The 6,176-nt window shown below is 30.1% G+C and overlaps 1 long non-coding RNA gene across 1 annotated transcript; it reads left to right on the forward strand.

The window, feature by feature from the left end:
• The first annotated feature begins 690 nt into the window (after positions 1-690).
• On the forward strand, positions 691-3,038 carry LOC142629398 (uncharacterized). The gene is made up of 3 exons (XR_012843047.1): positions 691-874; positions 1,800-1,867; positions 2,706-3,038. It is a non-coding gene; the product is annotated as an uncharacterized LOC142629398 (long non-coding RNA).
• The last annotated feature ends 3,138 nt before the right edge of the window (positions 3,039-6,176 follow it).

The following is a 6,176-nucleotide window of genomic DNA, read 5'->3' on the forward strand; positions in this document are numbered from 1 at the left end:
GCGAAAAACTTCTCCGCCGCCCTCCAAGTGGTCAAATGATCCACTAAAAAATAAATTTTGGGTATACAAATAGCAATAGACCCTCCAAGCCTAATCTACCCAATGCACCTAAGCCCTCCAAGCTTCTTGCTCCAACAAGTTTAAGTCTAACTGTGTCTTCTTTAGCTTCCTGAATCCCACAATAAGCCCATTGTATCAACCAAGTAAATTGGTCATCTCCAAACTTCGCAAGTACCAAAGTACCTCCTCACTGATATGGGTATGGTAAGGTAAGGATTTAACAAATGTACCTTTCAAGAATATGTCAATGGAGAGGGTGAGAGTAGAGGAATTTGGAGAATCAAATGTCTAAGATTGTGGATGTAACACCCCCAACCTAATTGCATAATTAAATTTATGAGTTTATATGTTTGTTATTACCTTAATTATTTTAAGTGCATTAAAACTTTGCTATTGTGATATTATAGAAGACATATGCTCTTTTAATGTTGTAGAAAAGAAATTTTATAAAGATAAGGATATATGTATGTGTATATATATATATATATATACACACATATATACAAAGTTATATTGTCATTGGGCATTTCTTGAAATATAAGTTTATATGGGGTGAAAAGTATAAATGCTAAAAAGTGGGTCTTGATCTTTTTCTCCTTTGCTATACACGTACACCCCCTCAAAGTCAATTCCTCATCTTCTCTTTTGCTGTACCAGAAGCTTCTTGCTTCATTTGTTTTGCTCTTTCTTCTCTTTCTCTCTTTGCTTTCACACGGCAAGACCTCTCTCCCTCCCTCTCTCACCAAAACAATAAATCTCACTCTAAAGAAGGAATTAAGAGCCTAAAGCTAAAGTTTCAGCTTCAAATTTGTGGGTAAGTAATTAAAACCTTATTTGATTTTAGAGTATTTTGATAGTTTAATTGTTTTCCCTTCTTTATTCTCAAATCTGATTTTAGGGGCTAAACTTGTGATTCTGTTTTTGTAAGTTGAAAGTTTGATGGTGTTATGGTCTATTGGATGCTTAATAAGTTATTTTAATGTTTATTGTATTGGTATAAAAATACTCAAATGAATTGAAGACCATTTGCATTTAGTTGATGAATTTTGTATCAACATGCACTGAAGCTGTCACTGTGACAGATTTGATGTTCACTACAAGAAAATTCTATATTAAATCATTTGCTGTGAATTAGGATGCTAGGAGTAGTTTTTATGAATCTTAAGACACATATGGTTGTTATGGAAGTGGTCTCACTGCATTTGGATTAATACAAAAGTAATGGTTTAATTTTTAAGTTGCATAAATTTCTGTCAGGACAGATTTGAGCACGTTTCCTTGTATGATTTTTAATAAATTATGGTTTTATGGTTTGACTTTGAAATTTATACGGTATATATTATACATACAGGGGAGTAGCTCTGTAAAATTTCATGACAATTGGATGTGTTTTGACAGCCCATTCGTATTTTACAAATGGGGAATTTGCTACTGAAATGATCAGTAAACAGTGTAGGATAACTATGACTTTGTAGATTTAATTTTGAAGTTAAGGTAAATATTTTGAGCTATAATTTAATGTGCTTATCTTTTGGTATGTTTAGATCATATATGAATTTTTATGGCTTGTTTTCTCTGTGTTTTGGTATGTTATGAGTTTGGTGATTGTACCTTGTTTTAGGGGAAACTCTATATGATGGGAATTAAGATTTTACTAAGTTGAGAGTTAGGTTGTATTTGAGGTATAAATTTATATTTTAGGAAGAGTTGTTAGTAATAAGTTTTGGTCTTTCATTTAGGTGACAAGAACGAGAACACAGACACTCGAACTCCTCTGGTACAAATCTCTCGCGTCTTCTGTTTTCAGGTAAGGGATTTGTGACATGTCCGTTTGATAAGTATAAGGACTATTTAGAGAATTATAATGCATTAAAACCTTTTAATTAGAGATATTACATATAAACATGATTCAAGTAAAGATTTATGTTCGTGACTTATTGAATCCTATATATATGATAATTTTAGCATATTGATGCTATTACTCATATCACGAACATAATATTTAAAGAAAGAATTGGATATGCTACTGTTATTAAATAGTTATGTAAAAGTATAGTATATGAAAAGTATAGTTTTTTTTAGTTATTCCATTGTTATGATCTGAACTCAACCAGTAGGGGTTATAGTACTGGTATTTCCATGGAGATTCTGTTTGGCCATTAAAAGTGGGACTGGCTCTGCTGAACCCGCCCTTGTTGGTAACCGCCAACTTGTGGAGGATGTCAACCTACCCCCATGGTTGAAAGTATGTATTATGATATGATTCCAGAATTACCTAGCATTGTGGGGAATGCTAGATGCCTGGCACTAAGTGCTAAAAGCCTCCTTAAGTTGTGACAGACTTACAATTGGACTAACTAATATGTATTATAAAATAGCTATTAAGTTATTTGGAAGTTATAAGAAAAGTATGTTGAATTATGTTTAAGTTCCTTATCATGTTTTTTTATTATTATATGAAAGGAAAATGAAGTATTTTCATTTGAAAGTTCATAAGTTAATTTAGGAACAATATGAATAGTATGAAGGCTATTTTATCAAAGCTGGCATGTCCATAAAATATTTGAGTTACATGCATTCTTATCAAAGGCCCATGAAGCTTAAAAACCTTACTGGGTTTCGCAGCTCACCCTATTATATTTTAGTGCACAGGTTCTTCCTGGAAGCAGCGAGAATATTAGAGGTGGCAAGATTCTGTGATTCTCTTTTGTTTAGATTGTATAGTCTTTTTTGTTGTATAGTAGTTTAGCTCTTTTGTTGTATAAGAGGAATCAAGATGTACTTGATCCTTTGAGCACAGACGTAATTCTGAACTTTAGTTTGGTTTGAACCCTAGATGTATGTCTTTGGGGTTGGGTTTGTAAAATGAGAGTTCTTGCTAAATGTTTAGCTATGTAATATTTGCACGAATACCTGAAGTTTCAGCCAAGTGGCAATCTTGCAAAGTTCAAATGAAATGAATTTTCAAGGTTTTCACATTTTTGTATATTATGGCTTTTATGAAAGAAAATAAGCAGATATACAGGGAACAATTCTCAATAAGCACCTTCAGTTTAGGTTGGTTCGTGTTAGTATTAAGGTAAACTTGATATTAACATGCCGGTCATGCTCTAAATTCTGTAATATAGGTTTGGGTCGTGACAGTGGATGAGTCAATCTTGGTCTTCTCTAGGGTTTCTCTCTAAAAAATTCTCTCTAGAAGCTCTCTACATTTCGTGGGTATAAGTAGGGCCGGCTCAACGAATTTGGGGGCCCTAGGTGAAAGCTTTATACGAGGCCTTTAATTATATTTAATTATAAATTCATATTATTTTCAATTAAAATTTATTTTCTTGCTTTTTGAGAGACAAAATTACTAATTAAATTTTTGTATTCAAGTTCTGCTAACATTTCCTTTTCAATTGATAATATGACTAATCTACTTAATCTTTCTTGTAACATAGTTGATCTTAAATAGGATTTTATTAATTTTAATTTTGAAAAACTTCTTTCTGCGGAAACAACTGTAACAGGTATAGTTAGTAATATTCTGTAAACAATACATGCATTTGGAAAAGATTCTAGACTCTTTATATAATTTAGTACATTAATTGGAGAGATTTCATTTGTTTGCAAAACTTATTTTAAAACTTTTAGTTCTGAAAATAAATCTAAGCTATCAATATCGGAATAAGTTTCATGTGTGAGAAAACATTCAAGATTAAGACAATTTTTTTTCAAACTATCATCATCTAGTGATTTTAGTTTTTCAAAATTAAATAAAAAACCAAAATATTTTCATATATTTGAAATTGTTCAAATCTACTTTCAATTGAAGAAATAGCTTGATCTACTGTACATAAAAAATAATTAATTCTAAAATATTCTTCAGCGGATTGTGTTGTTTCATCATTGACATTCTCATCAAACTGTTTCTTCCTACGAATTATATGTTTTTAACGAAATATAGGCACTATTTCCATTTTGGTTGCAATTTATTTAAATGAATTCATAGCAGATGTAAATCCATCTTCTCTATATATTTTTTACAAAAACATGAGACCTTTAATTGATCTATAGCAACATCAATATGCATGTCTTTCGATTGTAAATTTTTACTAACAGAGTTAACAACAAATAATATGTCATACAAAATAATCATACCTAGGAAAAACGCAAAACTTTCAATCTCATATGTTGCTAAACAATCAACTTCACTTTTTGTTTTGGGGTCTTCACTTGTTTTTGCCTATTGTAACAAAGCATCTCTTATTTTCTTGTTGCTAAACTAAAAAATTTCCGTTATTTTCTTGATAGATCTTTTCGTTTTTTCCTCGGAATGCCAAATTATTTATACCAAGATTTTTTACCACCGCTATTATTCTTAATAACACTTTTTTCCAATGATCTTTCTCTTTCTTAATTTGTTCTTGGACATTTTTATCAATTGTTTTATTCTTCAATTATCTTAGTTCTAAATCAATCCAAGTATTCATATTAGTAATACGCTCATTGGTTGTTTCGTGATTTTTAAGAATAGAACTAATATTTTTCCAACCATTAGTTCCTCCATTAGCTAGTTGAGTAGTATTAGATTTTGAATTAAACAACTTGCAACAAAAATAAAATATTTTATCTAAGTCTTTCGAATACACTAACCATTTTCTATCATGTTTCTCCCCATTTGGTAATTTTCGAATATAATGTGTAGTAGAAAATGTCTAGAGTTCTTATCTATAGGAAAGTTTAGATCATCAACTCTTATTGGACCATTTTCTACTAACAAATCTCTTAATTTTATATCAATAATTTCCATTGACCTGGATCAAAAATATTTGTAGGAATATAATTAGGTTGATCATTAATATTTTCACTCTCCTCTAAATTATTTTGAGCTTCATTGTCAAGAATGGTGACATTACATGTTTGAACATTATCATGACCACTTTCATTATTATCATTTTGTTGTTTATTTTCATTATCTTCTAACTCTTTTTGATCAATTTCTTGTTCATTTATGAAACCTTCATTTAAATTTTTTGCAAGATTTTGTTTTTTACTAGTAATAAATTTGTCCATAGCTCCTTTTTGAGATTCAATTAGTTCTTCTCTTTGTCTTTTTTTTTTTTTTAGTTTTGCATATCCAGATGGATATTTTCTAGTAGACATTTGTAATTAAAAAATATTTATGAATAAATGAAACACAATCTATAAAAAAAAATTACAATTTAACTAGAATAATATAAATTTAATGTTTGAAACAATAGATACTAGTTTATCAAAAGCATAATTGTAGCTTTACTTAATATGATCACTTTACACTTTAAACCTGTACAAAAAAATTAAAATTAATATTAATACAAAGTAAATTATTCTAATTTTATAATTGTTATTAATATTTTTTTTTGTGTAGTAGTAAACCATTTTTTTAGCAAAATGTGTAGGACTCAACTTGATTGAATCCACTAAGAGTCTAAGACCAGCCCACTAGCAAAATGTGTAGGACTCAACTTGATCCACTAAGATTAAGACCAAGACCAGCCTACTATCCTTCCATGGCTCCATCCCACTAAATATGATTTCATTAAAAAAAAAAAAGTGTAGGACTAGGATGATAGGATCACTCGATGATCAACACTTTAAAAAATGTGTAGGACTAGATCACTTTCACTGGATCTAATTTCTTAAAAAAAAAAAAAGATTCCTAAATCTGATTTCTTAAAAAAAAAAAAGTGTAAGACTAGACAAGTCTAGAATCATATCAATATTTTAAAGTTAACTCTTTAAGTGGGTCCATTCGGACCATTAGATAGCCTTCTAGTTCTAGAGAAACCTAAAGAGTCAAACTTTAAGAGAACAAACAAAAAAGAGTAAAGAGAACCGTCTTCAAAAAAACCCAGCAGCAAATTCCTTTAAAAAATAAAAATAAAAATCCCAGCAGCAACCCATGAAGAAGATGAAAGAGGCAAAGGAAGAGAACAAAAACAAACCTGAAATGAAGATCTGTGAGCACACCAAGTCTATTGCCAACACCAATTAATGAGTAACAAAGTAAGCCAACTATGAGTGAGTGTTTTTTTTTTCTTTCTTTTTTCTGTTCTGCCTTTTCTTATTTGTCTCATTTTTTTCTGCCTTTT

The sequence above is a fragment of the Castanea sativa genome, chromosome 3 (genome assembly GCF_040712315.1).
Source record: "Castanea sativa cultivar Marrone di Chiusa Pesio chromosome 3, ASM4071231v1".
NCBI lineage: Eukaryota > Viridiplantae > Streptophyta > Magnoliopsida > Fagales > Fagaceae > Castanea > Castanea sativa.